This window comes from Coturnix japonica, chromosome 5, assembly GCF_054131305.1.
Source record: "Coturnix japonica strain WE chromosome 5, WE-NBRP24, whole genome shotgun sequence".
Classification (NCBI taxonomy): domain Eukaryota; kingdom Metazoa; phylum Chordata; class Aves; order Galliformes; family Phasianidae; genus Coturnix; species Coturnix japonica.
In genome coordinates, this window is record NC_140667.1 from 45,900,915 (window position 1) to 45,924,378 (window position 23,464).

The window sequence follows — 23,464 nt, forward strand, 5'->3', positions numbered from 1 at the left end:
CACTTCTCTCTTACTCTTTGTTCCTCTTTTTCTTCTTTCTTTCTTTCTTTTTATTTTTCACACTGGTGACTCTCATGGCCACTGGCTTTATTCATATATTCTTGTCTCTCACAGTCTGACCTTGTGTCATGCTGTATAACTTAATATTATCCCGCTAGAAACTTTTTCCCCCCTCTGAGTGAGATAATATTAAGGTGACCTGTAAGTGCAATAGATAAAAATCTCCAGGCCATCTAGGCAGTGACATTAAAAATCATCACAACCTTTAAGTGATGGAGGGGGGGAAATCTTATGGGATCTTTTCTTGGCAAAGGCAGCAAATGCGGGCTGAGGAGTGGCTACCCCTGGGATTTCTCATAGCCTTCAGCTTCTGGAAGATGAGAAGTGTGTTAACCCATTCACACAGCTAACAATATTAAAACAACAAACAGTGCTCAATCAAACCCGGCTTGTCATTCTTTCATTGGATAAAAAGTAACCTTTCTAATAAACATTTCAACTAATAAAGACTACAAAAGTAATTATGCTATTAGCTCGCTAGCCCCTGACACCCAGACATTCATTTCAGAGTAACTTTCCTGCAGTGTTTAGTCCTAGACAATTGAATGACGGAAAGATATTATACCGAGACCAAACGTAAATAAAATTGGCTTCAGTCTCGTCTGGAATTCAGGCTATACATGGAACTCAGATAATGCCCTCAGTCTAGTTTGAACATGTTGTTAGCATCCAGCTCAGGAGTAGATGAATTCCAGGAATTTGATCTTTCAACACTTTCAAATGTATATTCTCAGAAATAGAGCATTTTGCAATACCTTTGATACTAAAGTGTTTTGGAATAAATGTTCGCTCGAGAAAATGAAGAATACTTCTAATGACATTTAGAGTGATATTTGATTTTTGTTATTCCTTTACCACTCTATTTATTAGTACTGTTTGTTGTTCAAATTACAGTAATAGGCAGAGATACCAATCAAGACATGGCAACCCACTGTGAAGGGACCAGAGCACGCTTAGCAGAATGGCAGCTCCCACTGGGGTTCTTGGTCATGGCAGGGGGTGGGACTTTCCTTTCTGGTTAGAAAGTGTAAAAATCTTCTGAAAAATGCAGGGGCTTGTAGCCCTGGTGTCTGAAATCACCTGTTTATTTATGTATAACTCAGGCACATCAGTGCGCTCCAACACTGAGCAGAGCTGGTGCAACAGATTCTCCACATCTAGCTGGTGGCTCCTCTGCTCTGAAAGCCACCAGGCAGGTCAGCTGCAGGGACATGCAGAACATAGAGCACAGTCCCTCTGATTATTTGACAGAGCCTCCCTTGCTGTCCTTAGGCAGGACTAGGAGGCGGTGACATACAAGCTCAGTGTAGTTCCATTCTTATTTGTCCAAATTCATTTTCAGTTAATTGTTCAAGTGGGAAACTGTCTCATCATTTCATGATGTCTCATTTTTCATTTAGTCCCAGCGTGATCTAATTCTTCTCAGCTCATCCAGATGAAAAAACAGGTATTTTTATTCCCATTTTATAGGAGGGAAATTGAAGTAAATTTAATTGGCATACTCCAAGTCATAAAAGGAAAGAAGAACATGGAGTAGCTTAGAGGTAAGAGTTTGCAAACCTTAAGCACCAATTCATCTCCAGCACCAGAAAGCCAATTCTGCATTTAGCTTTTACCCTTCAGAAACACAACTTCCAAATATCTTTTCATTAAGCATCAACATGAATAATCATGCATTCCTTTGATGTTCTTTTCCCATAAGCTGTCATGAGTTCCTCTACCAGTATTAGGTCATAAAGGTTTGGCTTGCACAATGAATGCTGCCATATATAGCTAAGAGATGATCTCTGTTGCTCTCCAGCACCAAAGCCCTAATTGGCTGGTGAGATTGATTAACATGTGAAGCAAAGCTAAGGTCTTTAATCAATCTTAGAAGCCATTTATTGAGAGTATATGACAAAGCCATAAAGGTTATTGCAAATGACATATTTTAATATTAAAAACAGAGCCTTCTCCCTTTGTGGAGGTTTGAATATGCTTTTTTCCCCTGTTTATAATAAATTAAGATTAAAATTAAATAGATACAAAATAAAAGAACGAGTTCAGGAATGTATAACTCTTTATCATTATTCAGTATTCTCCAGAGCACTGAAATTCCTTGCCCAGAATGCCTCAGAGCCCAGCCTAAGGTTCATTCACCCCAGCTAACACCTACTATCACTCCAAAGCGGTTACTTATCATCATGTCTAATCTTGATGAGAAATTGTAAAGCACTATGCACACTATTCTCGTTTCTCTCTTTGTAGCAGTAAGGCTGAATAAAGTATAGGTGGTTACATGAAATATCAGGCTTGGTGCATAAAGAAGTCATATGCTGAGGGCTGATCCCCTGCTCTGCCAGGTGGCAAGGAGCATTTATCCTGCATAGATATCAGATTCAGAATGGATCCATAGGGAAGGTTGGGGGTTGTAAAGATAAACCTGTTCCTAAATCTGAAAGCTCAGCCTGAGACTACACTTCTCTGTAAGGAAGGGCTGTGCCAAGAGATTGCATAAGCATCTGACAGCTTGCTAGCTGGATGAAACAGAGAAAGACACCTCTTGGGTGATCTAACATATAGATAGTTATAATTATGCTTTTCTATTTCTATCCACCTGTCTTGAAATTGAGTAACTGTGCTGTTAAATTTGGATTGCATGAAAAGCAGTCTTTTTTTGCATTTACCTTAACATTTGCCGTATGTTCAGAATGATTTTAGAGGAACTGGAAGTCATCCCTTTGTAAGGACTTGGCAATACCCAAAATCTGAGCTCTGGACCAATCCCTAGGATTATCTTATTGGCAGAGGTGAACAGGACCTCGGTGACATGTAGTTCAGGTCCCCAGAGACACCCAGATAAGATGACCATTGCTCCTCTTGGCCTGGGAGCTTTTCCAGAGACCACTGCAGAAATCAACAGCCAGTGGAAGAATTTACTGGTATTTATTCTATTTATTTCCAAATACCACGTTCTCAGTTTTGTTCCAACTACAGACTTCTTACCATGTAGCTTTTTGCTGTTGTTGTTGAGCTGCTACTCAGCTCCCTTTCCATCACCTCAGGTGAAATGGAAGGCCAGTCACATTCAAGATCAAGCAAAAATGTCAAAACAAGGATTTCCACAATGATTCAGAATCAGCCCAGGATCACCCCCCACGTGAGATTTTCATATATCTTTCAAAGAGTAAGGAGTTAAATTCCACACAATTTGCAGCCTAGATTGCCAGATGAGGAAACTGAGGCACAGAGAAATCTACTTTAATTCTTTTGTGCCTTGATCCGGGGACCAACATTTCTTTTTTTTACTTTTCTGAACTGCTGTTAGTCATTGAAGTGTAGAAGCAACTCTAAATTCCTTTATCAATATGTATAAGAAGAAAGGATCTCCAACAGCAGTTGAGTGATTTGGCTTACAAAGGTTTAAGCGAAAGACATTCTGTTGAGTACCAGAAGGCCAGTGATGACCTAAGAAGGCTAAAACCCATAGCTTCAGTTTCTCTAGCCAATGCAAAAGTCTTCTAAAATAAAAAGGAAAGGCCAGCAACAGATAAGAAAGGAGATATGGGATGATGTTTTACTGATGGAGTCTGTATGATCCTTACCCACCTTCTCCCACCTTTGGGCACTCAGTGTCCTGAAGGTAACAGATGCACAGCTAGCATCAGGCCAACAGCACAGCAAGATGGTAAGTTAAAAAACCGTTTTTCAATGCTGATCCTGATCATCTGTCTTCTATTGTGCAGGAGTTTCATAATGAAGGAAGTGTACATATAGAAATTAGAGATGGGAAAAGCTATCAGGTCATCTTGTCCATCTTCCTTATAATGAGAGTGGCTCTGAAAGAAATACAGTATTAATGTGGGGCCAAAGAACAGAAGAAAAGGCAGAAATTAAGTGAAATAAGTTTCAAAGGCATTAGTAGATGTTACAGGTAATACAAGTTAATAAGTAACATTAAAGCAGATGTGGCCATTAATTGACCATTTAGATTTGTGCGTGTGTGTGTGAAGTTATTAATGACAGCCAAGTTCTAATATATCCTGGCCATGTCTACAGTAAAAGTCAGAAAGTGTCTTCATTCAATAGGATAATGAGGCTGTTAATGGATGATCTGGCTATTTGATCTGTATTTTTAGTGCTTTTAAATAGAATAACTGTAATATGGTAAATATAGCTAATACCCACTAAGTTAAGAGAGAGTGAGAGAGAGATGACATTTCTTTGAAGGCAGAGGGGCCGGAAGCAATACTTCAAAGTTCAGACTATGTTGAAGAAAGGCAATAAGTGTGGGGGACAGGCTGTATCACATGCAGGACTGCTGGAACTTTGGTGAGCTGTGGAGTCTATCCCTGGTATACCCTCAGACCCACACCACAATGGTTTAGTTTTTAGTGGAGAAAGATTTGCGACAGCTAAGGAGTATCCTGCAGGTCTGCCCAGCTGGTACCAGCTCTTCAATACAAAGAAAAACCAAAGCCCCAAAACTTGGTCATAGCACTGCAGAGCCGGCACACACAGCCTGTGACTGTAGATAAAACAACCTTTGCTCCTTCAGTAAATACAAAATTTGTGCTGCTTGATGGTGCCAAAAATTTGCAGAGGTGATGCTGTCACCACCCAAGTAGCAGATAATAACTCCACAGCCCCAAAGTCCCATAGTCTCCAAGCAGATGGATGCCCTCTTGGCATCCACCGTGATAACCTGAGCTTAGCAGTGCAGCATTAGCCCCAGTGGCACAACTCAGGCTGAGAGACAGGAAAGATAATAGTGTGAAGCCACTGGATGCAACACTTGTCCATAGTGCTGTGTGAGTGGGACCGGAGTACACAGAGAAACAGATCCATAAAGAAAAGAAAGATCTAACAGTTTAGTAGGTTGTCTAGTTCCTTTTGGAATTCAACCTACAGGATGACAACTGACACAGTGTTTCACACAGTTTTGAAAGGGTATGAGGGAGAGAAGGTGATTTTTTTCTCATGACCGTTAGAAAGTATTTACATACACAAATATGCAAAAAGTGTACAACACCTCCATCTTCTGTTTGCCAGCTGGCTCAGTGACCTCCTCCCACAGAGCCCATCACGCCTGTTGCAGATCTGCCCAACACCTCAGCATGTCTGCTGGCCTGACAGGGGAATGTGGTGTCCTCTGAGGACTCTGGCTCATGGCTCACCAAGACAATGGGGCTGCATCATCACCATACGGGGCCATGGCACTACCAACAGGGTGTGTGAAGAGCACGGTCACCACAGCCCCAGCACCTGGTCTTGCTCTGAGGAACCCATCTCAGTGTCTGAAGAAGGAGGTGGGAATCTCTCCAAAGAAGGAGTTAAATGAGGTAAATCTCAGGTCAACCCAAAGATGCCCATATCTATGCATCTGGAGAGAAGGCCCTCAGTACAGATATTAAAAATGTGGTTTTTAAGAAGGCAATTATTGCCATGTGACTTCCTTGTGGGATATTTCACTCACCCAGAGACTGTGGGTGAAGAACCCAAAAGCAGTATTCCCAACACTTTTTCCCAGAGACCCAAGCTATCATATTCCCTACCCTCCCGAAAGGGTTAATGAGAAACGTTTTCCGTGCCCCTGACTTTTTCTTCCCCTCGCTCTGTATTCTTGCTTCCCTTGCTGAATCCATTTGCAAATGATATCACTTGTCTGCATATTGTCACTCGCCGCCTGCCCACCCATTTATCAAGTGTCTGCAGCTCGGAGTGAGCTTGCCCTGTCCTCCCTGCTCCATTGTTCCCAGTGACCCAGGGGAAGGTGTGTGTGTGTGTGTGGGGAGGGAAGATGGGTCTCTCCCACAGCACTGGGAGCAGGGGCCCAGGCGGGCGTGCAGTGCAGCTGGGAAGGCACAATTACACGGGGAGAGTGACAGCTCCCCCTCCCCGTCTGGCAGTGACAGATGACCTTGCAGGGACAGCAGCCCTGGGCCTCCCTACAGACATGAGCTGAGCTGATATGATGGGCTAGACTGGACATGCCATGCTGAGAACGTAGGAGGTAGGGAAATCAACCTGGCTGCTCAGTGAAAATCAGCTCCGCCATTTACTTTCACAATAGGTTTCCCCTCAAACTCATAAACTTGTTTCTCCGTAACCCTAAAGCAAAATGATCGTGGAATTTGAGCACAACATTTACCAAGTCCTAATGAATAACATAATTATCACTTTATGCAAATCGAAGTTCATTTACATCTGTGAATATTTAACTATTAAAAACAGCGCTTTGATCTCGAATAAAAATATGTATATCACATAATCACAGCCTTATGGAACATGAAAACCATCTTTTTTTCTTTCATTTTTTTAAACCGTACAGTTTTGCAGTGCTCTGGTTTGCTGTTAGAACCTTCTCAGTGGGGCTCCATCTGTGGAGCTCCTTCCCTGAGGATGTCCACTGGGGTCACTTGGTGACTCTGCTCCAGCTGGGCACGCCAGGCCCTTCCACTGAGGTCACTTCATCCTGGAGCACAGCAGTGTACATTCAGCTCAGCTTTTTTTTCCCATTACTTTCCAGTCTGGTGGCAGGAGAGAACCCCTACTCTGGTCCCCCTGAGTCCTGGAGTTACACACTGTGCCCAAGATATGGGTACATGATGCATCAATTACAGAATGATGGAGGAAGTCAAACTCCACTTACATATTTAAATCAAGACACAGTGATGCAGATTTTTAATTTAGGGAAGGATTACCAAATATGAAAGTGGAAGCATGGGTCTTTTAAGGGACATTTCTCTGCTGAAAGCTCTGAATCTGGGTCACGAGACAGTCCAGTTGCTTTGGGCCAAAGATCTGAGTGCATGTGGTTGCCCAAATCTCACAAATATCACCTTGAAATCAGTAAGAAAGTGATCTTTGTGCCAGTCTGGACACTCAGGCCCTGCACTACAAGAAGCAACAAAGCTCCTCATTTCGGGTACTGGCACTTGTCCTGCATTGTGCTTCACTCACAGCAAAATTCATATTGAAAGAAACCCTTGACTACATGAAATAGCTGCTTGTTTGCAAAGACCTTCGTAGATTATTAAACCACATAAATTAAAAACATGTATCTGGCAATCCCAATTTTCCCCAGAGCACGTCCTTTATTATGGACCGATTATGGTCAGTGGGATTGTCTGGTAAGTGACCTCACATGTGCCTACAAAGCTGGATGGTTAGAGAATATTAGGGCATTACATCTCCCTTCCCTTATAGGCTTAGCCCAGGACATGATGGAGCTGCACCCCCGGTACTGATGGAGAGATCCCCTTTCTGCTCCATCACCCCTTCTGCTTGATCAGTACTGGCCCTGCAGAGACAGGGACACAACACTCAGCAAGCACGTAGGTGTGCCAAGTTTTATTACTATTTTATTTTTTCCTCTAACATCAGACGATTATTCTACCAAACAATTCAGGCAGCTTTCACAGGACACACTGAAGGAGTCCTTCCTGAGGATACCCTGAAATTTTAGAGATGAAATGCTTTTCCATTGCTTGGGAAACTACATGAGGGTCATCCCCATCCTGGCGGAGAGCACCAACCGTCGAGCTGTTGGAAAAACTGGGAGTGGTGCAGAAGGAAACAGGTGGTAGCACTTGCACCTCTTCTGATATTTTGTAAGCAAAGGCTGGTGTGGAAATTTAACTCCGTGACTGCTTGTAGAGCCGTAATTCCCAGTTGGACTTCAGTGACTTTAAAGTCTGCGCTGTTTAGAATTTGAGTGTTGGTTTGAACTTTGCAGTTTGGGCTTCAGTCTAGCAAGTGCATATTTTAAACAAAGAAAACATTTGGCAAATAGTTGATTCTGCATGCAGGCAATGTCCCTCTGCTCCACACGATTTATTTTCACAGGGGTCTGAGGGAGACACATTTCTCTAAAAATAAAAGGCATCCACATGAGGCTAAATTATTCCTTCTCAAACACAAACTGATATTTTGCTTGTTTCCAAGCACTTTATCAAATTATAACAACAAAGCAACACTGTACTCCTTAGGTTAATGAGTCTATGAGTGCACCTTTTAGTCTCACCCTTCCCAGCCCCTATACAAACACATCGCTCCTCTGATGTTTTTGTCCATTCAAATTGATATTATGCCCCCCAACCTTTGAAGTTATTTTGAAAGTTGGCAAGTTATATACAACATTTCCTACATGTTGTTTAACACGGTAAAGTCAGCATCTGATATAAAAGCAAATGATTGGAAAAAAGTAAAATATGATGGACCTGATTTGAAGTGGAGTTTTCCTTTGTGACTAGCACAGGAAGATGGCTTTCTTCAGAAAGAATCCAAGGCCTCTTGGAGTGCTTTACTCACAGTTCAGTGCAAGACAAAAACTCACGTATCTGTGAAGAGGACTAATGAAAACACAGTATGGAAACCAGTGCTAGTTTGGCACTCTTAATAGAGGGTCAAAAATCATACAGCATATTTTGAATGAACTACTATTATATATATCTGCCTAACACACAGCAGTGTCCCAGCATGGTATGTACAAAATCCCTGTACTGGGCTCTGCTCCCTGTGCTTCCAAGTTTTTCATCAGCAGGGAAGCCACAAACAAGCAGAAATTTACACTTGAGCATTTTGATTCAAAACATGTAGAGAAACAGGTGAAAGAGTATGCGAATGCAAAGTGTGTTTGTCATTGCCCCCCCTTTTTTCCCTAGGTGTAGAACAATGAGGCCCAGATGTTACAACTGTAGGAATGCTAAAAATTTCATAAGTTATTCTGCAGGCAAGAAAAGCCACAGAAGGTCAGGCCAAGCGGGCTGAGGTTTGTACAGGGCAGGAGCTGTTCAGACAGGGTCTTTTTAGTGTGCAGTATCCATTACCAATTGATGTCAGAGATCCTCTTATATATGGATCACTTAATGGTTTTTTCTTAGAAGGCAGAAGAATATCCATGGCAAAGTTTCAACACATGTATTTGAAGGGAAAGTTGGAATTATGCAGACAGAACTTCTGTTTTGACCAGCTAAGAATGGCAAGTTTAAGTTTTATCCTGCTGTCTTTCGTTCCCATGGCAGGATGATTACCATTAAAAAAAAAAGAGTTGGAAACTTCTACGCTGCGTAAGAAAAATCTTCTGGAGCTCTCTATTTCTGGATGATAAGTGAACCAATCCAGCTTTCATCTAGTATCCTGCTGTCAAGGGAGCAGGTTTGAACAGGCTTGGATATATTAGTGCATGTAGTGCAGCATGTGCTGGTCTGTGCTTCCAGGACAGAACCCCAGTTTAAGTAAAGTTCAAGGTTATACCTGAAGCAGAACCATGTGGAGAGTTTGCAAAGATCCCCCAGCCTCCAGCAGCTTCAAAAAACTGCTGGGCAGGCTCAGAGTGACTGCCAAGCCCTGGGCACACCGCTGGCTCCTGGCTGGAGCAGATAGCGTGGTGCCTTTGCCAGGACGTTTCCCATATCACAGGGGTTTCCCACGTTACTGTACCTACATGCCAGCTTCTGCAGCAGTGGCTGCAGCAGCTCCTACTGCCGCAGGCAACATTTGCATCTCACAGCTATCCACTGCGGGATGAAAAACCCACCTCTGCTTTAACCCTTTGCTGCCTCCCTCCTGCAGCTTCCCCAGCAAAGTTTCCTATCTCCCATCCCTGACATCCATAGCAGCTTTGAGAAAAGATCATGCAGGGCCATCCCTCAGAGCCCTCCCACTCACAGCCTTGGTCCCAAAAGGAAAGGGATGGTAGTGCCAATGTCAGTTTCATTTACTCATAATTCTTATGATTCCTTTTGTTTCGTCCATAATTTTTTCTCTTTACTCCTGTATATATCTTAACTAGAAATCCATTCAACCAGAATTCCCTTAATAAAGCTTAAGAGATATGCAGTGAAGAAATGTCAAAATATACTTGCTTATAATTGCACACAAATATGCAGTTTTATATATTTACTTCACAGAGAGGAGCCTTGGCATATATTAATTAAAGAAACGGAGCCTGCAGGAGGTCTTGGAAAAGAACACATTGTGTTTTGGTTTGGGGTGAATTTCACAGTCTACTCCATAACTTTAACTTTCCAAAGCATGAACTAACTCTCGCTATTTCTGTAGCAAATGGGAAGGAAGTAAAACTTAGAAGACTTTGGAAGTGGTTTTAAACATAGCAGGAGAAATCATGGTATTTCATGTCAGAATCTAGACAATTATTACAGAATAAATGGCTGCATGCAAGAGGTATAAAATTTGAATCAAGACCGTTAATTGATACTTCAACAAAGGAGACATTGTTTATGAAATAGAAATTCTGAAACAGACTTTTAGCACTTTTATCAATTAACCAACAATAAAGGTTACAATCAGCACCAGGGAAAACCTACCATGTGATTCTTGTTGACATAATTTCTTTTAATTAAAGCTATCAACGTTAACCTGAAGACCTGCAGAAAGGGAACCCAATAAATGATGCTGCTGGATCCAGGACAGAATGCAGAAGGCTGGCTAGTGTATGGGGGATGAAACTAGATGATCATTGTGGTCCTTTACAGCACAGGCCATTCTATGATGTACAGCCACAGCTGGGCACTGCAGAAATGGTGCCATGGCAACAAGAAGGTGACAAACCATTCTTCTGGCCCAGGGTAGAAGAAGAATTATGGAAACAGTGAAAAAAAGTCTTGTAAAAGGTGAATAATTCTATTTGTTGAGTAGGGTCAGATGTCAGACAGTTCCAGACCTACGAACAAACTGAACCTGTTATTTTCACTGTTCCTCTCTTCTGCTTTCCCTCAAAGGAACAAGAGTGGTTGCTAAAATGTGTGGGAGCTGGGGTATCTAGCACTGAAGTAGATGTAACTTCAGTTTAAAAGAAGAGAATAAAAATTTCCATGGCAAGGCAAAAAATCTGGTAAACATCCCATACAAAACCAATGTGTTCAACCAACTTGAAGAAGAAACTTCAAGAAATATATTTATTACTCCCCAACCAGTTGTAACTATGGCTAATTGAAAAGTGTTTTGGTCTGTATAACCAGAGTCATGTACCAGTAGGAGTATTGGCATTGCTTCCATGCTTCCACTGCTTTCCTGTTCCATGCACATGGCAGTAAATATAAAGTAGTCTCAGCTGAATAGCCCAAAGACCTCCAGAGTGCAAGTTTTGCCAAAGTGAACTCCTTGCAGAAAACCTGAGACAAAAAGCCATAGGATCTGTGCCATAGGATCACACGTCTTGATTAACTGTGCACGTGTTCAGCCCAGAAGCACTGATTTCCTCTGTATTCAACATGCTCATAGTTGCTATAAGAGGGAATCTCACACCGGAAGAGGAAAAACACACTGCTTCAATATCTAGCTTGCACATGCCCTGGTTCATGGTGGAATCCTCAGCCCTGGGTTAGACACAAACGTCCCATGTTGGCAGGTCAGGCATAGAGAACACTTCCAGGAAAAATCTCATACTTCAGGATGGGATTAGAGAAACTGGAGAGGAGAGAAGCTACTCAAGCAGAGCAGGAAGATATACCTACAAGAGGCCTGTGGTGTGATACATTTAGCAGTGAGGCAATTGAAGATTGGCAGCTAAATAGCTACCACTGGAAAAGAAGGAGGCCTCTGTGTCTTTTGGGACTCCTGGCTGTCAGTCTTTTCCTGGAAATAAGAACAACACTTTAAAACAACTAATAATCATCTTCCCTCTTTTTTTTTTCTTCTTCTTTTTTTTTTTTTTTTTCCTTAGCCACATGAGGGGTTGGAAATTGTCTTTGTTTCATCTGAGAGAGAATTTCTTTCCTTCAGAGTGTATGGTATAATGCTTTGGTTTCAGAAGAAAAACAGTGTTGATAGCACAATGATGTTCACAGATTTTGCTGAACAGTGTTGCATAAAGCCAAGGCCTTCCCAGTTTCCACAGCTGCCAGCAAGGGGTTGGGGTGGTTCAAGGAGATGGGATAGAACAGAATCAGGACAGCTGACTTTGCCTGGCTAAAGAGAAGAAGACTCGGAAGAAGTGTTTTGAGGGGAATTCATCTATCTTCCACTGCTTGGGGGCTAGCTGGACATCCATCAATCAGGGAGCAGTGAGAGTTGCCTGTGTGTTACTTGCTATATATATTCATATATCTGTAACCATAATTATTATTCTTTTCTGTATCTTAGTAAATAGTTTTATCTCAGCCCACAAGTTCTGCTTTTTTTCCAGTTCTTTCCCCCATCACACTGGGAATGGGGGGAGTAATCAAATGATTTTGTGGTGTTCAGCCACCTGCTAGCTTAAACCACAACAGAAATCTGCTTTCAAGTCTTCTTCCTCTCTCCTCGCCCACACACCTGATTAGAAAGCAGAGATCTGAACTTTGGTCTCCCATTGAGGAAAGTGGCCTCACCCCCACCCTGTCAACTATCTGGGAGCAGGACTTTCTTAATGCCTTCTGCTGAATCTGTTCTCCTTTGGCATAGATAATTAGATACCTAAATTCAATTACAAGCCAAACCTGACTCTCTCACTAGTTTTTCTGTAGGGTCAAAGGATAAAGATATTCCCCCAGGATGCAAGCTTAAATCTCTTCTGCCCTGGAGATGAGCTCAGACAGCTGCAAATATTGAAAGGACTGGTTCCTAGAAGACCTTAAGGCATTGCCCACTGTGCTAAGCATGCTCAGAAGTGATCACCTCAGTATCAGCTGCACCTGGAGCATCCCTTTCAGGTGTTGTCGCTGGTTCTCAGAACCTCCGTGCTTTCTCTGGAGCAGGTTTGATCAAGGTGGCCTCAGTGACATCTGAATGTTGGGCATAAATGCCTTATAGTTGGACCACCCCAAGGCAGCCCACTGTTTTCAGGACTGGCTGTTACCTATTGGTGCTTTCAATGACTGTCTGATCGGACAGTGCCCATCATGAAATCTAGCTGGAGCATTGCTCCTCCTCCTGGAGCTCTGCAGTAATAAGGGAGCTTATGCTCATTGCTGCACAGTAAGTAACGGAGAAATGTTTTGCCAAGTATAGGAAAGACTGACTGTTCTTCCACCTACTTTCAGTAACAAGGGGAAGTATTAGAGTCCTCTTAAAGAGAAGAAAATGCATGGACGTGAAAATAGGGTGGGAGGATGAAACCTGTCTGTATCAGGCATCCTCCTCCCTCCGGTACTACAGATGCCCTATCAAGAGGAAAAGGTTACATAATACAGCCTGCCTACAAAGCCTGCTGCTACAAGACTTTGCCAAGAAAATAGACTCTTGAGAGAGTGCCTTTCAATAGCCTTAAAATGAGACACTGCAAACTGGAACCCCAAAGCAGAATCTCTGACTAATATCCTAGAAGGGATTGAAATGATAGAAAGATTGCTGAATGAAGTAAGAAAGAACACAATGGGGAATCTCTGGAGACTTTCATTCATTAATGCTACTGTTATTGCAAATAAAATACTGTTTACTTTTTTTTTTTTTTTTTTTTTTTTTTTTTTAACCATAGAATATAGAGACCCCAGTGACTAGGGCTGTCTGTATTTGGAGTTCAACAAGCAGTCAGATGGTGGTGACACACTGGAACAGGTTGCCCAAGGAGACTGTGGATGCCCCATTCCTGGGTGCGTTCAAGGCCAGGCTGGATGTGGCTCTGGGCAGCCTGGTCTGGTGGTTGGCAACCCTACTCATGGCAGGGGGGTTGAAACTAGATGACTTTTGAGATCCTTTTCAATCCAGGCCATTCTATGATTCTACGAAAAGGAGAATTTGGATCTAGCAGGATGATGGGCAAATTCTTACACCAGCGTTCTCTGGTGATTATTATTATCTCCTTAGGCCCATCTAGCCTGGTATATTTTGCGACTCACATGACTGATAAGACCATGATTCATGTAAGAAGTATGATTAATATGACCAACGGAAGAGTAGAAATAGGATTTCTGCCCACTACTTTCCTTTTTTCCAGGGAGTTTTGTTTTACTCTACTTTTATGTCAATTATTTTATTCTCACAGTGAGGACATGGAAATGCATTATTGGCACAAGAGAAGGAAAATTTAGGCGTTTAAATACTTGGCTTTCCAGTGAAACATGAAACAAAATACTCATCCCTGGCTTGATCCAAATTTCGGTTAACAGTTTGAGATTGCCAGAGACAGATGCTAGTAAGACTATTACTCTTCCCAAAGTGGTCAGCTTCTGATAGTTCACTGATATTTCTGGAACTGTTCATTGCTGTGCATATGTGTATTAAGTATACATCATTTTCTTCCCTTGAGCACTGTGATACACATGCTGATGGTATCAAGAGATCCCCAGCAAGATGAGGGCCCGCATGATCTATGGGACATGGTGCACATGCTCTGTCTGTCTGGAAGGCAGAGCAAAGCTAGGGGCAAGAAAGCTTTGCGGTCCCTTTTTACACACAGAGAACTGAAGTAGAAGCAAGCAAACAGATCTACTGAAGATGCCACAGGCAATCTATGGTGGGGCTGGGAACTGAATTCAGATTTCCTGAATCCTGTCCAGGGCCTTAACCTCAAAAGCGTCCTTTCTCACTAATCAAGTATATCAGACGAGTCAGACATCTGTATGTATATCTGCTTACCCTCAGATTTGGATACCTCTGTGGTCCTGAAAACTAGTTTGTTCTCTCCTGCCTCACCCACAGAGGTTTGATAAGGTGGTAAAACCAGCTTAAAGATTTCCTTTGTTCTAGTGGCAGGCACTGCAAATACCAACTCTGCCCAAGCCTCTGACCTTGGACCCAAGGTCCTGAGATATGAAACAGCTGACAGATAGGCTAAACACCTATGGAATTTCATCTTGGCTTATGCCACCTTAGGTATGCATTAGAGTATTGATGGGACGTGATGTCCTAATTAAAGCAGCATGTGCAAACTGCTGAAAGTGGCTCCTCAGCAGTTGCCCAAAACTACATTGCATGTAGACAGGCTACGTCATGGTCCGCTAGAAAGAAAGAAAGTGCACAGATCTCAAAATGAGGAGTCTGTAAGCCACCAGAAATCACAACTGACTTCCACAACTGAGGATTCAGATACGTTATCTTAGTAAATCCTATCAAATTAGGGAAGCATATGCTCAAGATCTGTATGAAAACTCCAGGTGGATCAGTTAACCATGGCTCCATTACTATCTACATGAGCAGGGGATTTGTCTTTCCCTTTCCTGCAAGAGCAGGTGCTGCACACCTTGTCTCTAGGCATGATCGAAGTCTGCTGCACTGAACAGAAAGTTGACAGAAGTAGCAATAGGCATGACAGGAACATATGAGAATCCTTAAGCTAATCATTAAAGCCCAGGATCAAGAAAGCAAGTGATTGCATGTGCCTGTGACAGCCTTGTCAAGCCATGAGAAAAAAAGGAGACGGGAGATGAACTGCTGAAAATGTAACAGCTGAAAAGTGAGACTGGTGTGATAAGATGGCAATTCCCAAAAAAGGTGATGTAAGCCGTAATATATGCTAGTATTAGCTGAAAAACATGAAAAGTGCATAAGGAAAATGTTGTGAAACTGGCAAACCTTATTGAATGTAGGAAGAAATCAACAGTTTTGAGACACCAGCCTATTATCAACAGAAAAAAACACGTTTACTCTGACTGGAAAAATAAGCAGAGGATCAAGTTTTAGACCTGCCGCAGTTGGTGGCAAAACTTTACTGATTTCAGTGATGTCAAGACTTCATCCCCGTAGTGTTATTGCAGGGAAATAACATATCATGATTATGAGCAATGCAAAATCTTGAGCAGGGAAAGGCCAAGATTTTCAACTTTTCTATTATTCTGACTGCCCGTGGATATTCTGGTTTCCCCGTGATACCAGCATCATTCCCAAAGACCAGGATAGCACGTGGGTTCATCTGCACTGCACATTATAGCACTGAGTTAGCTCAAAAAGAACTAGCTCGAGGATGAGAAGCAATCCAGACTTATTAGCATGGTGCTCTACCCATGCTAATTTATTGTGCTAATGCAGCTAAATCACTTCCAGGTATCCCTGAACAACACAGTGTTGTGAGATCTGCATCAGCCAAGAACACAGAAGATTGAATGAGGAAGGTCTGAGCCTAACAGGTTGGTTAGTAATGTGAGGTACACCGAAGGAGGCTATTACTTTGTGCTGCTTTAATGCCTTCTAATTTTTTTAATTAAAGCTCGGTTACAATATCCCGTAGGGAAAAATCCCGCATTGGCAAAAACAGCACGCCAAAAAAACTCACAAGCTCTTTCCTGGTGTTAATATCTATTACTCTAAGTAGCAGTCCAGCCCAAACTTGTAGGAGAATAAAGGTACCACACTCTTACCGCAAAGACATTTGCTCTGTGCCAGTAATTGAAGTTTTTCCATACACAAGGACCGGATCATCTACTTTCATTCAAAATGACTTCTTTTAGATTAAGGGAAAACAGCAGCAAGAAAGAAGAGAGGAGGAAATTAAAAATTAAAAAAAAAAAAAAAAGAAAAAAAGAAAAAAAGAAAGTGTGAGGTCTCCAAGAGAGATCAGTGTGTGTTTGCCTCTGTGACAGGCTGGAGCAGGCAGCAGGAAGATGGCAGCTGCCTCCACACACAGCCGGATTTCTTTGAAATCCCAAGTGTTGCTGCCAGGCTTAAATGTTTCCTCTATTGCATCGGCCTTGCAGGGGCTCCCAGTCATTGGCCATGCCAATGTCAGCCTGAGTGACTGGAGTCCATTGCATAGTATTAGTAACAAGAAAGCAGAGAAACAGCTCAATGCTCATGACAACTTTTGCTAGAGGCCTTTCAATGGCTTGTCCTGCTGGAGGGGGATGGCAGTGATGCAAGAAAGCTATTGATCTGCGGGGCTGGGCAGACAGCCTGATTTATGGTTGTGTCACTGACTGGCTCAAATGAGCTGCGGCCTTTCCCTCTTAGCGTAGGTGTGGTCATCGCTTAATTATCCCAGAGAAGGTGGAAAGCATTAAAACCTCAGGAAACGCTTGTGTGTGTGTGAGTGTGAGAGAAAGTCTAAGCTCTCGGCAGATGGTATTACCTGTTAAGCATTAATTTGACTTTCTCTGAGGCTCTGCTGCTGTTTCCACCCCACACGCACGTACGCTCCTGCACACAAAAATCCACGCACGCAAATGCTAAACAAATACATCCACCTTGAGAGCATTATTGACTATTCGATATGGTCGGATTGCTTAAGTTAAAAACTCTCCAAAGAAAAAGAGTTTGCAGATTTCTGTCAGCCAGAGATCTATTACTCATGCTCAACCATCTGGTATTTAATGAGGATATGACAAGCTGATTGTGTTGTGTGTGGTTTTTTTTCACATGGCAAATTGAAAAATGCGACTTTTTGATCTGTATTTTAATTACACCCCCTCTGATCTCTCTCCCTTGCACTTTCTTAGTAAGATGAATTTGGAGAGTAAACACACTCTGACTTTCCCTACCGGCCCTTGCCTCTCCAATGGTTAAAAAATGCTATTTCTTTACTGTTCTCTAGGTCACCTGTGATCTGTGATGTTTAATGTGAGCTTTTCTCTGTGTTCAGGAGCCAGAGGAGGACCTCTGGTGAAGGATGAGTCCTGCAGGCAGCCTCAGCCCCATGTGCACCCAGTGAGAGCAGCAGCATTAAGCCCCCCTGCCTTGATCATAGGTCTGCTCCAATAGACGGAGAATTGCTCACGTATGGGCATAGGGAGGATGATAACATCGCTTGAGCACTGGAAACATAATTCAAGCCAAAACAAAACTTAATTTTTGCCACAAGAACAGGGGAGGGCACAACAGGGCACAGAGATCAAGATCTCCATCAGCCTGACCCCACTCACCCCTGGCAGGTTGCTGCCTGCTCTTCGGGCCCCATGCTGGTAGCTGCAATGCAATAGGGCTGTATGAAAGTATGACTTTAAAGGGACCAGACCCAGTCACATGACACATTTTTGTCCAAGTTCTACTATCATGTGACAATCTACAGTAGATTTATGAAATTAAGCACAGATGGCTACTTTGTTTTTGTTCTTTGAACTGACAGCTGCTGGTGTAAAAATAAATTAAATTAAATTTCATATAAGTCAGACTTCGAGTTTGGTTTTTTGTTGCTTTTTTTTTTTAGTTAAATAATCTTTAAGGTCTCCCCCCCCCCCCCACACACACACACAAGTTCATTTCAATGCTTCAGTGGTTCTCACCTCTCACCCCATGCTCCTGGCACACCCATAGGAGCTCTCCCCACCACCCGGCTGTGACCTCACTCTTACTTGGGCACAAATTTCCTGAGGGATGTGGGACACCGTGTCCCCATGCAAGAACCCGATGACATGGGACAACCCAGGCCAAGCCTGTCCAGTGGGAAGAACTAGAGCAGGACCTTTTAAAGCCACTTTCCATCAGGAAACCCTGCTAAAAGAAGGGAAAACCCCACTAATTCTCCACCCTGAAAGCCTGCAGGAGAATATTCCCAAGCCCTCAGGAGCTGTCAGCTCTGAAAGGCTGCATCTGCCAACAAAAGTGGGAGGATTGTTACTAACGGGGCTGCTAATAATCCAATATATAGGGAAAAATGAAGGAAGTCACTTCAAGGTAAGGAAAGTAATGGCAGGTGCATAAAAGAGAATGAGCCGACTTTTTAAGAAAACAATGTTTCAGGATTAGCCAAAGGGTTCTCCTGTATTCACAAATCTCCATGGAGCACTTTAAAGTCTTCTGTGTTTGTATCACTTAAAGTGCTGCTATTTTAGGTCAGTGTAAATAAGTCATGTGTGCCGTCAGCCTTGTACAAGTGCTTTCAGCTGCTTAATAATACATGTCCTTGTCCATTATAGGGGCTACATGGGTATGTGCTGGGATCTGGAGGCAGTCATGCAAAGATCCTGTCTTTGGCATGGCTGTTTAATGCTCTGAGTGAGGGCATAGGATGTATACTTAGGATGACCTGAAGCAAGGCAGAGGCTAAACCCAGCTCTGATCACAGCACTCAATAAATAATTCAGGAGAGGCCATACCATATCTCTACTTTTGTCCCCAGCTTTGCTGACAACCAAGCACTGCTACCCTTATTACAGTGGTACCAAGATAACATGGTTTGAGATAAGAAGTGGGGCAATTGCCCTCATCAGAATTCTGCCATTTCAACAGCATTTCAGCTGTTTGCTGGGATTTGGTGAGTGTTTGAAGAAAAATGTTGGAGTTTTACTACCTCCAGTTCTCCCACTGAAGTGCTTGGCAGTAATGCTGATGTTCAGCTGCAGGGCAAGGCTAACAGAGCCCCCTTGCACCTGGTGTTCTCAGAGCACATGCAGGTGCTGAGCTCCACCTCATGGTGGTCATGTTAATTTGGGCATCCAACAGATTCCCAATCCGTGCCAGCCATTCAGCTGCATCTACAATGACCCAAAAGGAGACTGTAGCAAGGTGTGGGTCAGCTTCTTCTCCCAGGTAACAGTGATAGGGCAAGAGGTAATAGCCTTAAGTTGCAACAGGGGAGGTTCAGATTGGATATTAGAAAAACCTTATTCTCCAAAAGAGTGCTAATACATTGGAAAATGGCTGCCAGGGGAGCTGGTGGAATCACCATCCCTGGAGGTGTTTAAGAACCATGAAGACGTGGAACTGAGGGACACGGATGGGTTGGGATTGGACCAGATGACCTTAGGGATCTTTTCCAAACTTAATGATTCTATGATCCTAAGCAGGCTTCAAAAGGGAGCAGAATGCTTCAGAGATGACATCCCCACCATGCCAATACTTGCAGCTTTTGCATTGTTCATCCCCTCTGCATCCTAGCTCTCTCTGGGTCTCTGTTTTGATTTATACCAAGGATTCATCATTACCAGGACTCTCATCATGCATTCATTAGCACAGTGAGGTCTGATTCTTAGATACCCTCTGGGTAGGATATTATCAAATACCAGAAATTTTGCTAAGGCATAAATGGTACTGTAGTGTCACATGTAATAGTGTGAACAGAGGACGGGGGGCTTGAACTTTCTAGATATAAACCATCTGATTATTTTGAAATGAAGAAGCAATGGATAAAGCCCATCCATGATGTGTAGTTACCGAGTTAGTGTTAAATAAGCACCACAGCTCTGGGTGCAGCACAGCGCTGCTAGCAAGCTTTTCTGACATATTTTCTTCAATTTATCTGCTTGTTACTGCATCTGACCAGGTAGCCATAGGGTTCTCATAATCAGAGATGGGTTGAAGTACCCACTTTTCCTGATGGGTGTCTGCAAGAGCTAATTAGCCAAGATTTGTAAGGGATTTTATCTCGTGCTCAGTGATTTCGTCAATTCTTCCTATGCCATTCTTCCAACAGGAGGAAAATCCAGCCAATAAAATAGCAAATGATCTCATTAGAAAAGCCAAAGATCTGAACCCACCTTGCTAGGCGAGGGATGCCAAAATACCTCTACAAATCTCTGCCTCAGTACTAGTGTCAGGTTTGCAAGGTGCAAATGCTGTGCTTTTGAGACAAAAATAAAGAGTAGCTTGCCAGCAAAAGGCTTCCCCAGTCTGACTCTACTCCTGCATTTCAGACCTCCTCGTGCTGCTGAAACTGAACACAATGTCTGTGAAATTAACAGCTATGGAGCAATTTGGTAAAGGAAAATTATGAAAAGGGGGAAAAAAAAAGTTTAAAATGGTACTTTTGTTTCCCCTTCAGCTGTTACAGATCTGATATCTTTGACAGAAAAATAAGTACGTGTGTATGTCTATACAGTGAATTTTAAAGAGAGGTTTAGAAACAACATTTTAGATAAAAAACAAAGGCACTTCAGTTAATAAGCAAGCATTAATGTTGAAAAAGCCCCGTAATAGTGTTTCTTGTGCATATGTGGGAGTGAGGGATTGTAAGAACAAGTGGCGGTTGGTTGCCTAGGTTTATCAAAACCCAGTAGGGCAAGATCACCTCTTTGTCTTGGCTCTGCTCATAGTCATCAATCCCTCCTGTTTCTTCCGGAGCTGTGAAAATGTCAAGGGAGAAACGCCTCCTCCTGTAACAAACCCCAAGCTCTGTGAAGCCTAGCTCCAGGGCAGACACCCACTGGCAGCTGGGTCTGGGCCCCACACCACCACCCACAGCGGTGGGGCTCCTGCAGGGCAGGCAGCCCTTAGTGAAGTGTTAGGGGCAGGGAGCCATGGGAAGCTGGGGGACTTTTGGGGCTTGTTGCCTTGGGCAGGGGCTGGCCCTATTTCCATGCCCCGGCAGGGCAGTGCTGGGAGCGGTTTGCTTTGGTTGGCTGAACTCGCACCTGAAATCAGCTCCAAAACCACCTGGTTTCAAATGCCTCAAGCTCACCCTGCTCATCAGGGCTTCTGCCTCCTGCTCTCCTTCCCACTGTCTCATCAGCTCAGCTGCAGACCTGAAGTCTCCCATGTTTTAACAAGGCAACCCCCAACCTGTCTACTCTATCTATCTCCTCAGTGCCAAAATGAAACCGTGTGGGAATACAATATGCTGAAATCCAGCAGCCCAGGTATAGTTTCCTGGGAGGCTACAAGCCAGTCCAAACCCAGTGGGAGTGAAATGAGCCCTACTAACCATGAGAGATGGGGATGAAGAGCTGTGGATGATGGCCCCAGTCCATTTGCACAGTGGTGGGGTCTATTGGGCTTTGTGGTTTGAGGCAAATGGGGCAGACAGAGAGGAATGCAGACAGGGAGTGAGGATGGCCGGAGGGGCAGTGAAGCAGCAGGAGGGAGGCTGAGAGCAGGAGGAGAGAGGAAAGGCTGGAGGATAGGGAGGAGCATGGAGGGGGTGATAAGGTGCAGGATGACGTGGGAGATGTAATCCAATTCGGTGCTGTCCGGAGCCTCCAGGCTGGGAACCAGGTGACTGAACATGATCTGAGGAAAGCAGATGCCTTCACAGCACCTGTGTCACGGCCCCCACCCAGAGGTAACCAAGCTCATTAGCTTGCTGCAAAAGCTCTCTGCAACAACACAACCCACGTGTAAAAGGCTTTACACCAAAGGAAGAAGTCTGCACAAATGTTACTCATGGTAATACTGATAAGCTGGAATCAGATCCTTTCTCTGCTTCCTTATTCTTCTGATGGCAAAGATAATCTCCCAAGTGCTCTGACCATAATCCCCATTGGTCTCATATCCTTCAGCCTGCATATATTCTGGAATAAAAAATAGCTCTCAGAAATACATAGCATCATATTCCTGTCAACGAAGCTTCATTGCTAGTGGTGCGAATCCTGTATCTCCTACATTGTCCAGATCCCCCCTTCTCTGTCCAACCTGACTGGTAGCACACAGCGGTTCCCCCATGTAAGAACAGGCACTGGCAGTATAGCTGTGAGAGAAATAAGGAACATTTACAAAGCTAAATATAACTTTTCTACAAGAAAGAACTAAGTGGGTTAAATGAATCTCTTCACATTCAGGATGTAGCAGGTACATCCCGATATACTCAAGATATCCCATCTGTCCTAAGAACCTCATTGTTGCCACATTTCCAAGTTGTCTTCAGCATTTGCAGAGAGAGCAGAAAGGGAGCCATGCTGAGGAGTGAGCCAGCAACTGCCCCACTGCACAAGTGGGGCAGATAAGTATGATGGGAGATGAGGACAGCCTGCTCTGCCCGGCAGCTCTTCTCCCTTTCTCTGTGCATGTTTCCGACTGCCTGTCAGCTCCTGTTTCCCTCCTGTTGGGCCAGCCACCTCTAAGTAGGCAGGGGAATAGGCCAACCCAGTTTTCTGGCATAGAGACACATACTTGTTCCATTTTCCTTCTGCACCACGACTAGCTTCTTCTGCCTTGGGAGTTGTTATCCTCCCTGCACAGGAAAAATGTGATGTAGAGAAGAAGCTCATCTCCCACCAGGGCTTAGGAGAGAGCTGTCTTCTAGACCAGGCAAGTAAAATGTGAGCCCCGTTGTCACCAATGGCCATCACAGCTCAAGGAAAGAAAACCTGAAACATCATCACAGAGTTCATTGCCTTCAGCAGTTACTGATAAGGCATTAAAAGCTACTTCAAATAAATCAAACTGAAAAATAGCCCTAGATTGTCTCACAGCTTCAATACACATTAAGAATTTATGCCTGCCAGCCCAAAGTTGGTAGTAAGAGATGTTTCTTAGTGACCTGGGAGTAGGTATGTAAATAGTGAATTAGCAAAATGTCCGGATGACACAGAATTTTTTAGGTTACTCAAGACCATGGGGAGCTACGACGTGTTCCAGCAAGACTTGACCAGACAGCATGATGGAAGATGAAATTCCGCATAGACGTGTGCAAGTTAATGCACACTGCAGGAAATAATTTAAGCTTTCATACATGCCAAGGGACTGTGAATTAGTGATGCAAAGCATTATGGTGGACACACAATGCCTTTAGTGAAACTGGCTTCTTACAGTGTAGTCCAGGTCAGAAAGAGAATGACAGAAGATTCAGCTTTCTAAAGGGCTGATACTTATGCTGGAGTAACCTTCTGGGTCAGAATGGAACATAATGTAAAGCTACCTGGGAATGAGGCAGCTCTGGAATTGATTCTCTCTTTGCCTC